Below are 19,703 nucleotides of genomic sequence, written 5' to 3'. Positions count from 1 at the left end.
ATTTTGGTTTTTTTTGAGACCTCCGACTCGCTGGACCATAATTGGCGCAGTCTTGGTAGTAGGCTCGAGCTAGGCGCGATCGCGATCAAGATTTCCGCTGGAATTCAGCCCGAGTCCCGCGTGACTAGCTGGTTCTCGAACCTTCGTCGAGCTGACCTACTCATCTCTACTCGTCGAGCTGAGGGCGGAGGAGATATCCGATCTTCGATATCACTCAAGAAGGACCAGGTATCGAGACATGATACTGTAAGTACGCTACAATTTATTCGTGGTGTTGCTTTCCCTATTTCCTAATTTCCTAGTGTAGTAAACTTCCAAAATTTTTCACCCTCGTAAATTACCTCATAGCTCTGCATCCAGGCAGGCTAGAGACACTTTTATTGATAGTAATAGAGAGTTAGATTCATTAGATTTAGATAGTAATAGCGTAGAAATGGCTCAGCAGCAAATACCATTAGGACAGCCGTCCACTGGGCATGTTGAACCTGACACTATAATTAAGGCCCTTCGATTGGCGCCTGACTTTGATGGCAATCCTCATACACTGCCTCGCTTTATACAATTATGCGATCAGATTGTAGGAGCCTATTGGACGGAGGATAACCACCTCACCAATCTGTTCTTGATTAACGGCATACTAAACAAGATAAAGGGCAATGCCGCATTGACTATAAATGCGAATGGTATTCCATCCGATTGGTTAGGTATCAGAAACCATCTTATTAATAATTTCAGTGACCAAAGAGATGAGACCACTTTGTATAACGATCTAGCTATGCAAGTTCAAGGTAATAGCTCTCCTCAAGAGTTCTACGATAGGTGTCAGACATTGTTTAGCACTATAATGACGTTTGTAACCTTACACGAAAGCATCCCCACGACCGTAACTGCTAAGAGAGACCTGTATAAAAAATTGACAATGCAGGCTTTTGTTCGCGGACTCAAAGAACCTTTGGGATCTCGTATAAGGTGCATGCGTCCAGAGAGCATGGAGAAAGCATTGGAGTTTGTTCAGGAGGAGTTAAATACTATGTATTTACAGCAACGTAATGAAGGACTCCCTAAAAACTTACAAGGGTCATCCGCCTCTAAACCTGTACAGACACCAACGCCATCGCCACAAACTCAACTACCTCAAATACCTAAACCTTTCACCTTTGGTCCTATGACACAATTTCCACCTCGTCAGAATTTTAATAATTATCAACCTAAACCTAATGCACAATTCCAACTCAATCAAACTACACCTCGCATGCCTACACGCACCCAACAGATGTTCGCAGCACCACCTCGAAATTATAATGCCAATAGTAATATGTTCAGATTACCAAATCGAAATTTTAATAATAATGCCGGTCCTCGCCCTATGAGCGGCGTTAATCATTTTACACCAAGAGTTTTACCACCTAGTGGCCATGACTGGACCAAACATGGCAATCCGCCTCCCACAAATTATTTCAAATCTCGAGATGTGAATCTGAACGAGTGTTATGCTTATGATTCTGATTATAATTACTACCCCGTGTATTACGAACCAGACTATAGTGACTATAATAACTATAACTACGTTGAACCTATTGACTACGACAGGACTAACTATAATGTTTTTGACGAAAACCTGTATACTGGACAAGGACCGAGTATATCGGAAGTGACTTATAATGGACAGACAGATAACCTTCCCCAGCCATCGTCTAGCCAAGCTGAGGATTTTCAGATAGCCAGCCTTACAAAAAAGTTAAAATAGAAGTTAATCTGCAAACACAACGACAGTTACCCTATGTGCAGATAACTGATCCCCCTCTTAAACTTCTATTGGACACTGGCGCAAACCAATCTTTCCTTAGTCCCATTGCAGCAAAGAAATACTACCCTCATGTGCAATTGAATTATGACCCCTTTCAAATAACTAATATACACGGTACTTCTAAAAGTGATCATTCTATAACTTTACCGTGTTTCCAAGAATTCAATTGTGATAATGACATTACATTATTCCTTTATGACTTTCACGAGTTCTTTGATGGATTAATAGGGTTAGATTTGCTCACCCAATGGGAAGCCAAACTTGATCTTAAAGACTTAATAATAGTAACTAGCAACGCGTCCAACCCTATCAAAATGTATAACTCGCGCAACGTTAACCTCTACGAGGATATCATACCAGCTAAATCTTCTAAGTTACTTAGACTTCCTATCAATGTAGGGGACGGTGATGCTTATATACCGGAACAAGTATTGTGTAACTGCCTAATTCATGAATGTATAACCTCAGTTAAGAACAATCGCGGTGTGATAGAAATTGAAAACCCATCCGATCACGATGTTATATTATCTTTGGATAGACCCGCGAATGCCGAACTGTTCAATGTCGATAGTGCTAGCATAGATCAGCAGCCCATGTCTAAGCGAACCCAAGAGGTTCTGTCGCGTCTACGTACAGACCACCTCAACGCAGAAGAGAAAGCCAACCTACTACAGCTTTGCTCACAATACTCAGATATATTTTATATTGATGGTGAAGCCTTGACATTCACCAACCAAGTTAAACATTCTATTAAAACCACGGATGAGGTACCGATCTACACTAAAAGCCACAGGTATCCCTTTATACACAGACAAGAAGTCCGTGATCAAATTCAAAAAATGTTAGATCAGGGAATAATAAGGCCCTCGGAGTCTGCATGGAGCTCCCCCATCTGGGTAGTTCCCAAGAAATTAGATGCATCCGGCAAACAAAAATGGCGTTTAGTTGTCGATTTTCGTAAACTAAACGAAAAGACTATTGACGACAAGTACCCTATACCGAACATCAATGACGTACTTGACAAGCTAGGAAAGTGTCAATACTTCACTACACTTGATTTGGCGTCCGGATTTTATCAATGCGAAATGAATCCACAAGATATACCTAAAACAGCCTTCAATGTAGAGCACGGGCACTTTGAATTCCTTCGGATGCCGATGGGATTAAAAAATGCGCCATCAACCTTTCAAAGAGTGATGGACAATGTCCTTAGAGGCCTTCAAAATGAAATATGCCTGGTATACTTGGACGACATAATAGTCTTTAGTACTTCTCTCCAAGAGCACATCCTTAACCTTGAAAAGGTTTTTCAGAGACTCAGGGAATCTAACTTCAAAGTACAAATGGACAAGTCAGAGTTCCTCAAGCTTGAGACTGCCTATTTAGGTCACGTCATAACTCGTGACGGTATCAAGCCAAATCCCGATAAAATATCCGCAATAGTTAAATATCCAATCCCCAAAACCAGTAAGGAAATCAAACAATTTTTAGGCCTCCTCGGTTACTACCGAAAATTCATACCAGATTTTGCCCGTATAACCAAGCCAATGACCCACTGTCTTAAGAAAGGTCAGAGAATATCAATTGATAATCCGGCTTACGTTAAGTGTTTTGAGACATGTAAAAGCTTACTGACAAATGACCCCATACTTAAATACCCTGACTTTGAAAAAGAATTCATACTGACTACAGACGCAAGTAACTTCGCAATCGGAGCCATATTATCTCAAGGGCCCATAGGTTCCGACAAACCTATATCCTACGCGTCTCGTACTCTTAATACCAGTGAGACCAACTATAGCACAATAGAGAAAGAGCTATTAGCCATAGTTTGGGCCACCAAGTATTTCAGGCCATACTTGTTTGGTAGAAAATTTAAGGTGTTAACAGATCATAAACCACTCCAGTGGCTAATGAGTCTGCGTGAACCCAATTCTCGGCTTACAAGATGGAAACTGAAATTAAGCGAGTACGATTTCAGTGTCATATACAAAAAAGGCAAAAGCAATACGAACGCCGACGCACTGTCTAGGGTAGAAATTCACAATGAAGAATTAGACCAATTGTTAGACGACCTACAGTCCATAATAGGTAATCCATCAGAAAAACCACAGACATTACAGGGTTCCACAACAGCCACGGTACATACCAGTGAGGAGAACCCGATATTAGAAGTCCCCATTACCGATGAACCCCTTAATAAATTTCACCGACAGCTCGTCATAACTATCGTAGGTGACGTAAAAAAGCGACCTGTCGTAACTAAACCATTTGATACACATACCCGAGTTTCAGTACAGATTTCAGAATCAAATTTAGAACAAGAAGTTATTAATACAGTCAAAGAATATGTAAATCCTAAAGTTAAGACTGGTATGTTGTTAAACCCCCCACTTGCGATGTATTCAATCATACCTATCATTCAAAATAATTTCAAAAATTCAGCTATGAACCTTGTACTTTGTAAAAGTGAAATAGAGAATGTCAAACAGTACTTGAGGCAACAAGAAATAATCAGCAACTATCACAATGGCAAAACTAACCATCGTGGTATAAATGAATGTTTCTTGTCCCTTTCTCATCGCTACTTTTGGCCCAAGATGAAAGAACACATCGCAAAATTTATAGGAGAATGTACCATATGCGGGCAGGCTAAATATGACAGAAACCCCGTTAAGCCACAATTTAATCTTGTCCCACCTGTGTCTAAGCCCTTCGAAGTAGTCCATATGGATCTTTTCACTGCCCAAAACGAGAAATATCTAACTTTCATTGACGTTTTCTCGAAATATGCACAGGCATACATCCTTAGGGATGGTACAGCACTCAGCATCCTACAAGGGCTCCTAACATTCTGTACCCATCATGGACTTCCCTTAACAATAGTCACCGACCAGGGACCAGAGTTTAATAACCAAATGTTTTCAGAGTTCGTAAGATTACATAAAATAACACACCACAAGACCTTGGCCCATACACCTAGTGATAATGGCAACATAGAACGATTCCATTCTACCCTTCTTGAACATCTCCGTATTCTTAGTATCCAACAAAAAACAGAGCCCATTGTTAATCTAATGCCTTATGCTCTCATAGCTTACAATAGTTCCGTACATAGTTTTACTAAGTGTAGACCATATGATCTAATAAATGGCCACTTTAACCCCCGAGATCCCATAGACATAGATGTTACTGGACACTTAATGCAACAGTACCTACAAACACACAAAGACCGAATGAAGACAGTGTACGAACTAATACATGACTCTACCACCGTTGAACGTGAGGCTATTATAGAGAACCGAAATAAAAATCGCGAGCCGGAAATAGAATACCAACCCCAACAACAAGTTTTTATAACCAACCCTTCAGCCAGTAGGCAAAAGATAGCCCCAAGATATACCCAAGATACTGTATTGGCGGATTTGCCGATCCATATCTATACTTCTAAAAAGCGCGGCCCAATTGCAAAAGTTAGACTGAAAAGAATTCCCAAGTCAGCAAAATTGTTGCAGGTTACTCCTAACTCTGACCGTGACACGAGCGCAAGAAGTTCAAGTTGACAGCCTGGAAGACGGACCTGGACTTTTGCCCTTCAAATTGGGACCTACTAGACTAGTAACACATGACCACTCCTTCCTACAATACATTGAGCTTAGTAGCATTGAGAAACATATTGAACTTGTTAAACACCAAATCGTAGAACTAAAAGTTAGATTACCTAATGATACTTATCAAATATTTGAACACCAGGTAGATTACTTAAGTAACAAATTAAATAAAACAACATACGAACTGGACAGTCTAGAACCCCATCGTTTACGAAGAGGTCTCGTAGATGGTCTAGGGTCTATGATAAAAAGTATAACAGGAAATTTAGATTATACAGACGCTATAAACTATAATAAGGCCATTGAATCTCTTGAAACCAATCAAAAGAAATTAGCTAGTAACTATAATACCCACGTTAGCTTAAATAAGGAGTGGATGGCTCATCATGCGAGTGTATTAGTTAGTCTAGTAGAAAATCAAAAGAAACTTAACCATACATTGAATATTCTTCTAGACGACGAGATCCATAAGAATAGCAATCTGATAAAATACGCTAAGTTAGCTCAGTTCTTATCGATCGTCACCAATAATATAGATGAACTCTCAAACGAATTACGCAGAATAGAAGATATATTGGCGTTCACTCGTACATCAAGTGTCCATCACTCGATGTTAAGAGTCGACATTTTAAGTAAGATTATTAGAAAACTTAAGGAATTATATAATAACGAACAATTATTAGATATAGATTTAAGAGACTATTATAATATCATACAGGCAGGTTCATATTATATGAATAGACAAATAGTTATAGTTTTCAAGTTTCCAATACTTTCAACAGAAACCTATGATCTTTATAAATTACCTATAGTACCCAACCAATATAACCAAATCCTAATACCCCCTCATCCTTTACTAGCAACCAACGGTAAAGAGTACATGTACATAGAGGCAGAATGCCCGAAGATACAATCTCGATACCTATGTCAACCAACAACTTACCAGCAAATTAGATCGGATTCTGACTGTATCCAGACACTCATCTTCAGACAGGCCATCGACGACTCCTGCCAGCAGATCACCGTCAATCTTACAAGAGAGACGCTAGAAAAGTTGGATGACAGACATTACATCCTAACTCTTCCACGGCCAACCAAAGTACGATTTACATGTGAGCGAGATGAATACCGAATTCTGCATCGTAGCCATCTCATTACTATTCCACGTCGGTGTTCAGTTCAAACAGATGACTTCACCATCTACAACTCTCAAGATCGCGTCGAAGGACAACCCGTCAAGATATTCAACATCCCCGATAACCCGGACCTACACATCTCATCGCAGCCAGCGATAACTCTTAATTCTATCGACCTGAAGATGCTTCGGAACATTCAAGATAGAGTTTTATCCCAGAAACCCATGGAAATGGACGAAGTGAATACAGCATCCCTATACCACACTACAGTACCATTATATGTATTGCTGAGCATCACTGCAGTCGCAGCTACGGTTATATTAAGCCGCAAATATATGAACCGAAGACAGAATCCTGGAACCACAGACGATATCCCGAAGACTGAAGAAACTTCCAGATCCACAACTATATACAGCATCCCAAGCCCTGCAAACAGAATATCGAACGCAACATTTTCGTTAAAGAACCTAAAATAGTTGCGTTTCTAAGGGTGGAGGTGTTACGGGATTGTCCTATAGGAAGACCGCTGACCTGTCACATCATTGCACACGGCACCGATGCAATGAATTGCGCAAGTGAAGTAAAGTGCCGACGCAGCAGCACGTGCAAGCCTCGACGCCCGCCCGGAGACCGGACGCCTCGGTCACTTGGGCTTCACACTTCGACCCATGCACTTACTTGTAATTAGTCGTAATTATAACTTGTAATTTCATTCTTTTAATAAATTAGTATTTTAAATTTTGGTTTTTTTTGAGACCTCCGACTCGCTGGACCATAATTCACTTATTATGATGCTGTTTGCCGAGTTATAAACTAAAACGACGGACTGGGTTGCGTGTTGTTGGGAGCAGTCAAGCCTACTGATATAGGGCTGTCTCTCACTATACTACTAATCTAACATTCTTTCCCGACACGAAACATACTTATGTTTTTAACGGATCCCAGACCCCTTTTTCAGGTTGCAACAGATTGTTAAAAATAATTTTGTAATGTACCTACATAAGTTATCACATGTTTATGAAAACAAGGGCGGTGTAAGTTAAATGGAAGCGAGCACTAAAATTTGGTTTCTAATTTATTTTTGCATATTGCAACGATTTCCTTACTTGAAAATTAAAGTTGTCAACTTGCCTAAATAGACTTAAAAAACCTAGTTATTTGAGGTCGGCTATAATTAAAGTTCTATGGAATTTAGTAATATTGCTTTTTATTTAATGTGGCCTTGATTTGAATAATAGAAACTTTCCTCGTTCAACGAAATCTGCCACTATTCTCATATTGATTGCAATAAAAAGAACTGTTATAAGTCGATTGGTCCCATATCCAAACAATAGCTAACAGAAAACAACATCCAGCTTTATATTACAAATCTGAAAGTCTGTCTATTTGTCTGCCATATTCATGGCTAAACATAATGAAAATCCTTATGGAAACTGGAACGCGATAAGGGGAATTTGTAAAAAAATTGCTTCTAAGTGGCATAGATTTCAATAATAGAAACTTTATTCGTTCAGCGAAATCTCTTACTGGTTATTAGTACATAGTTTGCATTATTGCTACAGAAACAGTTGAAGTAAATATAGGTCATCTACCCAATCAACATCTAAAAACATCATACATAAAATCACGCCTCTTTCAATATTGTTACTAACTATGGATTATTTATATTAACTCTATAGTACAAATAATGTTAAATCCATTATATAACAGTCAACCTTTAGAGTCGGTAAAGCAGGAAAATTAAGTTATCCTATCCGATGCCAACCCTAACTGTAAGTGATGTTGCTCATTGTTCATTCCTGCACTTGGGACGGGAGGCACGACACGAACGCAATGCAAATCTTGCATTTGCAATGCGGTCTGGATGCGTCGATTGCGGTATTGCGTCTAGACTGCAGTTGTTATTAGGTGAAATCGGAACTTTTGTTTTATTTTTTCTATTATTCTATGAAGGATCATCACTAATATTTTATTACGGCCATAAAATGTTTAAAAAATCACGGTGGACATACATATATGTATATATATATATAAACACACAAATGAAAACGAGATTGGCTAACATATAGCACAGACCACACCGCTGGGTCTAGTTTAAGAACATTAGAAGTTCCTTGAAATAAAAGATTACAAATACTGATGATCAACTAATTATCATTATAATCACGCAATAAATAATAGGTATATATCACATGCTTTGTGAACAGAATGCATGGCACGCGATACCTCTTTACCACCAAGTAAAAATTCAAATGAATATTTATAAAAACAGACTATTTATAGCTCATCTGTTGGAGATAGTATCTGTGTTTATTTCCATTTGGTAAATGAGATCAATGTTATTAAAACTTAATAAATATCTTGATTTAAACATTTAACAGTTACGTTTTTACTCTAGCAAATCTAAATGAATCGAAATATCCGAAAGTACAGAGCATACTTATGTAACTTAATAAATAGGGGCATATTGTCATAGTCACATATAATATGACAACATAGCAACTAAAATAAAGTAATATAACACCGAGCGATATTGGTCAATATTTGGCAGCGCATTAGTCCGGCTTCTTGTTCACCTTTTTACGAAATCACTTCCATTTTAGACCAATACGCAACTTGCTTTAGAATATACCCAATGCTTAATTTTTCTGTAGTTGCTGTGAGAGGTGACAAAGGAAATAAGCATTTTCACTCACTAGGTTCTGCAATTTAACAACATGGTAAGACTTCAGACAGTATTTTAGGTGTCAGACGAAGAAGAAAGTTTATAACGTTACACAAGCGATGCCGGGGCATGTGTTGAATTTTCAAATATTTTGGATACTCTTTTGGTTATTAAGCCGCTACATTTATCACTTATACAAATGAAACTTTTAAGTCACGATCACGACACGAGTCTATGTTTATTTTTTATTACGTACGCAGATTGACCTGCACTAGCACCTAGGTCATAACTGAAAATCAGCGTATTGCTCTATAGCAATAAATTCGTTGAGTTGTGACCTTTTTGTATTGCTGCAACTCACACCCTAATTAACTTGTATTCCGTATGTTCATTGTAAATTGTGTGTAGCAAATCAAATAAATGAATTATCTATCTATCTATCTATCTAAGAAAGTAGCGTCGTACAATTTTGTTCCGTACCTGACTTTACTTTCTCACTTTTGAATCGTGCTCAAAGGTAGACCCAGGCAGTCTCCTCAGTAGAGAAGATGCAACCAAAATATGAGGACGATGACTAATTTATATGAAAATTATCAGACTTATAATCCTCCAGGCATAAGTCGATTGCGTTATGGAGAAGAGTCGGTGTCTTTAAGCACGATTCTGGAGGTAAGTCAGTTTTTACCCGCTCCGATGCTCTTAAAGAAAAATATCGTTAGGAATCCTGATTCAGGCAATTGAATGTGTAACCATGATCCAGGTTAGATTCACCTGCAATGTTTGCGCAGGTCAGTTGGGAGAGGCTTCGTTTAAAAACCCGACTCATCCAATCCATAGTCAACCATGGATTTATTAGAGTGTTGAGGATGCATCTGGGACTAAAATCAAGAGGAACGTGTTTTACTTAAAGCGTCAACAACTATATGCATAGGTATACAATTTTTGATGAACAACAACTACTTATACGTTCAGTTACACCTCACAAGTAAAAATTTACAAGCAAAATGATATCTTACACTACACATATTCAAGTTCATATTTTACAAGGTCTTGGCGCAAATCTTGACATTGCTGTAATCAATTTAGTTACGAACCTACAGACTAGTTGATTAATGACCAAAGATCAGGTGTAGAAAGTTGTTAATTACATTTTAAAGGATAATATTGTAATACTATCATAGACAATTACTGAAGAAGTTTGGACTAAAGTCAATCTGATTTTGGGGAGTCTATTTTCTAATGAATATAATCTTTGTTATACCAGAAGATTCAGTGAAATAGTTTAAAGGTTGAGTGGGAAACTCATTGATATAAACGTTGAGAGGAAAACAAAGCTTTTCGCATTAATTTCGCCTGTTTATGTTTTAAATTAGTAAAAATTAGATAATCACTTCATTATTAATAACAATAAAAAAAACATACTTATATTAAAATTAAATTTAAAATAAAATTTTAATGGTAGTATTGTTGCTGCAAGTCTTTCATTAATTATAATAATAATTAATGAAAGAGGGGCCCATTTAGTGAGTGGCGAGTCACCACCTGCCACGTAGTAGTCACGTATTCATGATTATGGCAGGTGTCCGAACTTCTCCAGCAATAGCCCAGTTTAAATCCATCCAAACGTCAACTCCATAACCCATCATCCTTTTCCTTATTTTGTAATAGATCCACCTCCTGCCGAGACCTGTTCATGGACATATCGTTTATTGATATGCCCGGGAACGGGTTTTGGCAGGAGAATAACATAACATTAACTTCTCCAAAGGGCCTCTACGTGTTGGATTTATATCCCCACGCAAGCCTCCCAAAAATCCGGGGTGTATAGACCCGTGAAATCCAAGAGGAGAAACATAATAATAATAATAAATCAAGGCGTCGGGACGTGACGACCCCATCGCCCCCTGGGTCACCTTCCCAGTGCAATCAGTCTCCGCAGGGCAGCTTGTGGCGAGCTGTTGGGGAGTAGCGACCCCACGGACCTGAGTGCTCCCAGGGGAGGCCCCTGTTCCTCGCCTCCGATCTTCCTTCGCCAAGGTCGAAGTGGAAACCGATGAGGGACAGGACCCCTACCTCTGGCTTGCCTTAACCGGCCGGTCAGAGTGGAGTCGCGAGAGCTATACGCTCGAAGGATGGAAGTGTAAAATGTCATAACGCCGGGGGTGCCTGACTGGATCACCACGATTTCACGCCCCGCAGTCTCACCTCTCGACATCCTTAGCCACCCACGCCGATGTTGCCCCTTTGTTGCTAATCATGGTGACTGATTTGAGGGGCCCATTTAGTGAGTGGCGAGTCACCACCTGCCACATAATAGTCACGTATTCATGATTATGGCAGGTGTCCGAACTTCTCCAGCAATAGCCCAGTTAAAATCCATCCAAACGTCAACTCCATAACCCATAATCCTTTTCCCTTATTTTGTAATAGCTTCACCTCCTGCCGAGACCTGTTCATGGACATATCATCTATTGATATGCCCGGGAACGGGTTTTGGCAGGAGAACAACATAACATCAACTTCTCCAAAGGGCCTCTACGTGTTGGATTTATATCCCCACGCAAGACTCTCAAAAATCCAGGGTGTATAGACCCGTGAAATCTAAGAGGAGAAACATAATAAATCAGAGTAATTAACGAGTATTAGTGAATTAAAGCAAATTATATGATAAGGCCAAGTATAAATCAGTTAGTAGGTACTTTTTAAACTTTAGTATTAAAAATGAATAGCGCTAAATACTTAATGAACAATGAGAAATGTTTCGTAAATTAAACTATATTTCCGACAGTTTCGTTAGGGTCAATAAGTCGCAAGCCATTTAATAGAAACGTGATCGAAAGCGTAAACAAATTAGACCTATTGTTGACAGAAAATACATCCGGCTATTTAAAGATACTGCCTGCCGTACTGTAAATAGCAGACACACTTTCCTTGTCCGTTTGAAGATTATGCTCTATGAACTTTAAGGGGGAAGGTTGACGAATGAAAATGAGAGGGTACTAGATGCAAAACATGTGAAGAAATATACATACATACATACATACATAAAATCACGCCTCTTTCCCGGAGGGGTAGGCAGAGACTACCTCTTTCCACTTGCCACGATCTCTGCATACTTCTTTCGCTTCGTCCACATTCATAACTCTCTTCATACAAGCTCGGCGGTTTCGGGTACTTTTGACCTGACCCTTTACCAGGACGTCCTTAATTTGATCAAGATACGTTCGTCTAGGTCTTCCCACTCCGACCTTTCCCTCCACACTCTCCTTGTATATCTGCTTAGTCAACCTGCTTTCATTCATCCTCTCCACATGACCGAACCATCTTAACATACCCTTTTCTATTCCTGTAACTACATCTTCTTTCACATCACAACATTCCCTTATCCTCGTGAAGAAATATAAGGAAACGTAATTTATCTGTTATCATATCACTTCATTTTAGAGGTCACGGTATTTGTACAATCCAAAGAAATTACGGTCCAAACCAAATACTATTAGCGTTTGTTTCTCGATAAACTAATGGAAGCAAAAATGAACCCCATAGCTCAAAGATGTCCAAGAGCCCAAGGCTAAGAATTGGATGGAATATGGACAAGTAGCAACATTTGATTTTGTCGTATAAACAATGGTACATTTACCGGAATAACATTGAAGTCTACAATGTATTTAGCATAATGACCCAAATTACAAAACTGCGTTACTCATCAATACGGTTTTAATTCCTGTGACATCAGAATAACAATGAAGTTTAATAATGTGATGTTTAATCAACAACTTACAGTTGATAAAATAAGTGAATGTATTTAAAGTGGTATGTTTATTTCTAAAATACGATTGTAAAACTGCAGCCAACAGAATGAAAACAAATTCGTATGTTAAAAAGTCTGCATTATCATTTCATTTTTACTGATAAAGATTTGAAGCTAATGAAAGCCGTACCAACACCATACGGCGTGTTGATAGTCATAGTGATTTGATAAAAATAGTGAATGTTGTGTAATGTGTGTGGCCATAGAATGTGATACATATTACTGACACTGGTGATGTTATGCCAATATTAAACCCAAATACCTATTTGCTGGACCTAAACCACACATTATTGTCTGCGAACCACAATATCATGCGTAGCTTTTATTTGTGCATTAATTAATATTCGGGCTCATATTTTTCCAGAAAAAAAATTGAAGTTTCTTTATGCTATTATTACTGTTGCTCTTTCAGAATTTATTCTTAAAAGTTCTTTCATTTTCTCTTATAATTCGTTTTACCAAATTTTGTGTGGGTAGTAAAAATAAAATAAGTCATAACTCATAATTTCTTATCGCGTCAATTGTATACTTAAAATTCGTTGCTTGTATGACGCAGCAGGGTTCTATTCAGTATCTATTTAAACACGATCGATGTCCACCTCGTTTAATCGAACAACTAATTGAGCTAAGAAATCGTGCAAGTCGGAACTCTTATTATTTAAAGAACAAGGTCGTATAATATAATGTCGTTCATGTCCGAACATATACGTACGTTAACCCTCGTTTATTGATGTAGGTGGCTCGGCAGCTACATAATCTATGCCAGTATTGTTTATATTATTTGCGTTTCGCTTTTGTTAATATCACTGTTTAAGCATAATATGTAAAGTAGTTTAAAATTAAGATTATAGAAACTATTTAAATTCATCAAGTGTAAGGTTTGTTTTCAACTCTTATTAAAGAGACTTTGAGGCTGAACTGAACTAGTAACATAGGTACAACTTTTGCGTAGGATTCCCCGCTTAATGTGAAGACCTTCATAGGTATATAACTAAGTACCTACTCAGTGTTATATCGGGGAAATCCCTTTTCAGCATTTTGTTTACAAGTTTGCTAATTTTGAAACATTCCTTTATTATTTTGGTACTTACTTTTAGTGAGAACAGTTTAACAACACAGTATAAGATAATCATTTTTAGACATACAACAAAGTGCTGTACAAATACATATGTAAAAATCTAAGCAGATTGTCTCTTTTTAAATTCCAATATATTAACTTTCACATGTTTACATTATTATCATCATTTAGCTTTTCTGCTAGATTACATATCTAATAATGGAACGAATTTACTTTAATACTTCGTGTCAGCGTATGATCGCATCACAGCGTTCGTATCGATTAGTTTAAAATATTACATGACGCATCTAATTAAAATAAATTTTACTACTTACCAGAAACAGAACGTTCGTCGAATTTGGATTTGTAATCACTACGTCCGTGTCAATCTTTGAATACTTTCAGTAGATCTCATCGTGTCACAGAAGTATCAACAATTATTAAAATTAACAAATGATATTTGTTCCACAGTACCAAATGGGAGCCATTCATTATTAAACAAGATACATTCCCAATTAGTTACAGTTCGTCCATTTTCCCGTTCGACTCGTGAATTTAAATGTATTAGTAGTTAATTGTATTTCACATTTTCAATTTGCTAACGTAGTTTACATTTCACTCTTTTTAACTGAACTGGTTATTTCGGCATCATGTTTGTTTTAATTTATATAATAAGAAATTATATTATGTCTTAAAAGATTGAAGAAAATTCGAATTGATAAAGACTGATTGATAATGATTGGCAGAATTTGATATCTTATGTTGAATTTTGTACCCTTTGTAAGCTATTTTGTATGGTATAATATTTTTATGCCGATAGCTCTAAGCGAGACTGTAATTGAATTTCCACTATGATTGTAGGTATTTTTTAGCTTTTATTTACATTACATTATGGAAATCATGTGATACCAGAGTTACAAGCATCGTGGTAGTAAAAGCTCAATATTCTTCTGTTATTGTAGGTTACCACGTAAATTTGGCATACGACATCTAAGGTGTTATACAATAAGCTACACGAATAAATTGCATTACTTTAATTTTCTTATATCACGTCTGTAAGATATAAGCCAAAATCTCAGTTTTGCTTGTTTAAAACGAAACACTTTCTTTGGTTAACGCCATATAAGTAATGTTTGTAGTTCTTCTGCTTCACTTACTTTAAACATATCAACATGTTGCCAAGTTTCTTCAAAATAATTTAAAATATTTTCTGTTCTTTACTCACTATATAGTATTCAGCTAAAATTTTTTACGATAACTTTAAGGATCATCCTTATCATTATCATGTATTAAATTCAAGAGCACTTGTTATAGTTACTCCTTAAGTCAAGATCAGTGTCATGCCACAATGGTTTTACAGAACATTTTTAAATAACGGAATATTTGATATTTCCTTGTTATTTTCAGTTCCTTCATTACAGCTTTCAATTTATCGTGGTAAAACGCTTTTTATAAGGGCTAAAGAACTCGTGTCGTATTTCCTATCATTTGTAGTTAGCCCTAAAGAATTCCAATATATCCTCTTCAAGCACTTTTCTAGTGTGAGTTAGTTGAAGTTAATAGGTAATTATTATTGCAGACATAATTATGTTGCCAAAAACTTATCACAGTTTCAATTACAATATGGTTTTGAAACTATGTTACAATCTTGATTTAAATTCTTGCGATTACTGAATACATATCCCACTTCTGATTTTATGTATTTATAATATAGAAACATAGTCATAATAAAACTAAACTAGGTACCTCTAAATGCGATGTAAAGCTATAACACCCGTTTTTCATAGACATGAGACAGTTCATAATTATGTAATTCAAATGAGTGAATATGAAACGTGAAACTTTATGCTAATTTTTTAATCTACTGCAGTTTTGATGGATAGGGAGGAAGGAGTCACTTACCTGTTTTTGAAATTAGGATAGGTAGGTACTTGGTAGGAAGCGAATATTTAAGAACATACTACTTATGTAAATAAAAACTATCTGATAAAATTTGAAAAAGTGGAGCATTTAACTGGAGGGTGTTATGTGTCGACCATCTTACTGGCTTTAGTCCCGGTTACGTCACTTTGGGGAAGTGCCTGGGGTACACCGTGAACATGAGTGTGGGATCCCCCTGTGACGGTGAGCCTGATGTTCCCCTCTGACCACGATACTGGAGTGGGTTAGTCAGTTCGGAATAGATAGGTACCTATTGTACCTCTACTTCAGACTACCTAAGGTGACTCCCGTCTGACCTCCACTAGCTTGAAAACTTAATCCCTCATAATTTATGGTTACACATCCAATTGCCTGGATGAGCAGGTTTCGTCACAATCTTAGCCCTTATCGTAAGAGCATCGGTTAGTTTACAAACTAGGTAAGATTTTATGAACAATTTGTGTGTATAGTTTTAAGAAAGTATAGGTTAAAAGAACGTAAATTTTATAAAAGGTAGGTGCCTAGGTCAGTAATTGTATCAAAGAAGGCCTTTGTTAAAACTAATACTTTCGATGACATCGTTAATTTTATTACGTAAACGTCTGTTAGACTTAGCTACGAATTCGTAAGTTGGCGGAGGCATTTTACTGTAAAAAAAACTTGTTAGCTGCCGACCGATATCGACGCAAACGCGATAGCACGGCCATTTCCAGATACCACCTACCTACATAAATATTACATGTTATACACTTTCAATGTTTCATACATCACAATAATGTACTTTCTAGTGTCGAGAGCGTTCCATTTTTAGTCAAGTGCGCTGCGGACGATCCGTTGCCAAGCGGAATGAGCGACAGCAATCACGACCTTCTGGGGCCTACATCATGAATGGTACAGAAAGCAAAAATTGCTGTGTGCAGTGGTTTCCGACCAACGGCACAGCAACGCGAGTTTTGCTGCATAATTTTCAAGGGCACTGTAAACTTCTATAGCACAGACACGTATGGAAAACCAAAGGGGCCCCTGCGCTCAATTCCCACTGATTTATGAATGAAAGTAGCAATGACCAAGAATGGAAAAGCACTCACAAAGAACTATTAGTAATTAAAATTATAATAGAAATAAAGGAAAATACTTACGAACTCGTCAGTCGCGATACGTGTATAATAATCACATACATGACGTCATTTGACGCAACATAAACCCGAAATTATTGAGCAAAATGTATAGCAACCGCGTTAAAAATAACACCAACACGAAATAAACACTATACTTTATTAAAAACAAAGTTTACTTTGTTTAATAACGAGCGATTTAAGACATTTTACAATATTTATTTGTTGTCACCGACTCCAGTTTTGACAAGATGGTCGCGCACCGACTGTTTTTGCTTTGCTTGTCAGCTGATACGAAAGACTGCTGTACTTCGGACGCAATAGTGATATTGTATTTCTCTCTCTAACACAAAGTAAGTCTACCAATGTTAGAGCGAGACAGACATCATGACTCTAGTTAATTGAGAACTTCAAACACAACAAACATATTTTTCATGTTGCATTAATGCAGATGAAAAGTGGCAAATAAAATAATTATCAACAAGCGATGAATTGAAAAACGCTAAAGAAAAGTTGGGTAAACGTTTCTATTTCACAATAACACGCAATAGATTACCAATTACCTATATTGGGGCGTGACACATTTTCTTGTTTACTAAACAGTAGCGCCATCTCCTATGATATTGAGGTACTATGGTTTATTATAGCAAACAAGTTGTTTGAGCCCTCCTTTATTTTCTGTAATAATCTTATACGATTAAATTTTTCATGTTTAGTAGAATGTAATACCTAATGTATAATGTGCACCTTTGATTTAGTAGAAATGGTTAAGTAATGTTCAACCTTGGTTTAGTTTTTAAACCTTTTTCCTTTACGCTTTTAATAGTCACTTATGAATGAGTACAGTTTCGTGATAATAGATGGCGGTGTGCATAGAAATAAAGTTTAGGAAAATATGGAAAAGTTGTGGAGTTAGATGAAATAAAATAATTTTTCCTGTTTTATGTTTATACGAGTAATTAATGATAAATCAGGTTCGCACGAGGGTCATCCAGTGTGCCAGCTGGAACAGGTAAGTTCACATGGTCATGGAGGTCAGATAGGTACTCGTAGGTACTTTTACAACTTATAACTTCTGATACTATCACTAAAAAATGAACCCTAGACTCCGTAGAACTCTAGGGTAGAATGGTAAGACGAATTAGGATTTAACGTTATATAGTACCTACCTAAAACCATATATCACGTCTTTATCCCGTTATCGTGTAGACGGAGTTAACAGTCTCAAGACTTAAAAGCCACATAGACGGAATTCTGATTTAGGTAGGTACCAAGTCACAGGTTGCTAGCCCGCTTCTTAAAAGAAGACTTACAAGTTTATTTTTCTTCGATTCCTTTCTGCACGAGAAGAAAAGTAGCTGGCAGGTATGTAATAAGATTTGTTTTTTAATAGACCAACAAGGAAGCTTTTAGATATATTAATACTTGTAATAGAGTATAATTCATACATACATTATGTATGAATTTATTAACTCCACCAAGACGCTTGATTGATTAACTTTATCATTCATCTTAGAGACATACAGCTATCTTCAAACTTCAATTACATACCAAGGGTGTATTCATAATGGATAAGTTCAGTTTGCTTTGTATACAAATGATTAAGGGTACGCTTACTCAAATGGCATATTAATCCTTTTGTTGTGAGGAGACCCTACGTAAAATTAATTTTTATTATGGTGTATAAACAAAATACGTTTTCTTTTCAAGACCATGTCGGTGGAAGGGAGAACAGCATAATAAATTGAGATAAAGTTTAAAATTTTCTAAATTACTTTATTATGTAGATACTATTTATTTATTTTGTTGAGTATCTACCGTACACATACCCTTAAAAGTCACATCGTAGCAAATGAAGCAGTAGTGCCGTGTGGTTCTCGGCACTAATACAAAAAAAATAGGACCACTCCATTTCTTTTCAATGGATGTCGTTAAAGGTGACTAAGGGATAGCCTAACTAAACTAAGTATAATACTTGGGATTCTTCTTTAGGCGATGGGCTAGCAACCTGTCACTACTTATTTTAATCTCAATTCAATCATTAAGCCAAACAGCTGAACGTGGCTTATCAGACTTTTAAAGATTGTTGGCTCTGTCTAATCCGCAAGGGGTATAGACGTGAATATATCTATGTATGTAGTAAATGATGTGATGTAGGTAGTGTCAGTCTACGCTTCCAGAAAAGAGACACTATTATATTACTTATTTCTGTATTTGATTTTGTTATATTTTTGTATAACAGATTTATTATTGCGTAATTTTTACATGAATCCAATTTAAAAAAAATTATAGCACTATGGGTACCTGTACAAAATCTTATCCAATCGTATTTTCGAAATATCTTCTTTTTACACTCCTAACTATAAATCTAAGTACTTTTGTGTGCTGTCAATCAATCACTCAAATTTACTCAGCAAATTATTGATTTCTAATTAATATAATAATACTTTCACCTATTACTTAGTAACGTCCTCGGTTATTCCAACCAATATTAAAATTGCGAAACTAAGTTATTTTTTTATTTTTTACCTTTTCACGCGTTATCTAATTAAAATTTTACGCTTGAAATTTTGCATGTATA

The 19,703-nt window shown here is 36.9% G+C and overlaps 1 protein-coding gene across 1 annotated transcript in view; it reads right to left on the bottom strand.

Annotated features, from left to right (window-relative positions):
• LOC106135722 (HMG box transcription factor BBX) overlaps positions 1–17,429 on the bottom strand; it is a 31,412-nt gene extending 13,983 nt beyond the window's left edge. Inside the window, exon 1 of the mRNA XM_013336089.2 lies at positions 17,147–17,429. The gene's annotated coding sequence lies outside the window, so the exon portion shown is untranslated. The remainder of the gene's footprint in view (positions 1–17,146) is intronic.
• Between the last annotated feature and the right edge of the window lie 2,274 nt (positions 17,430–19,703).

The sequence above is a fragment of the Amyelois transitella genome, chromosome 15 (genome assembly GCF_032362555.1).
Source record: "Amyelois transitella isolate CPQ chromosome 15, ilAmyTran1.1, whole genome shotgun sequence".
In the NCBI taxonomy this organism is placed as follows: Eukaryota; Metazoa; Arthropoda; class Insecta; order Lepidoptera; family Pyralidae; genus Amyelois; species Amyelois transitella.
This window is presented reverse-complemented; position numbering and strand designations above follow the sequence as displayed.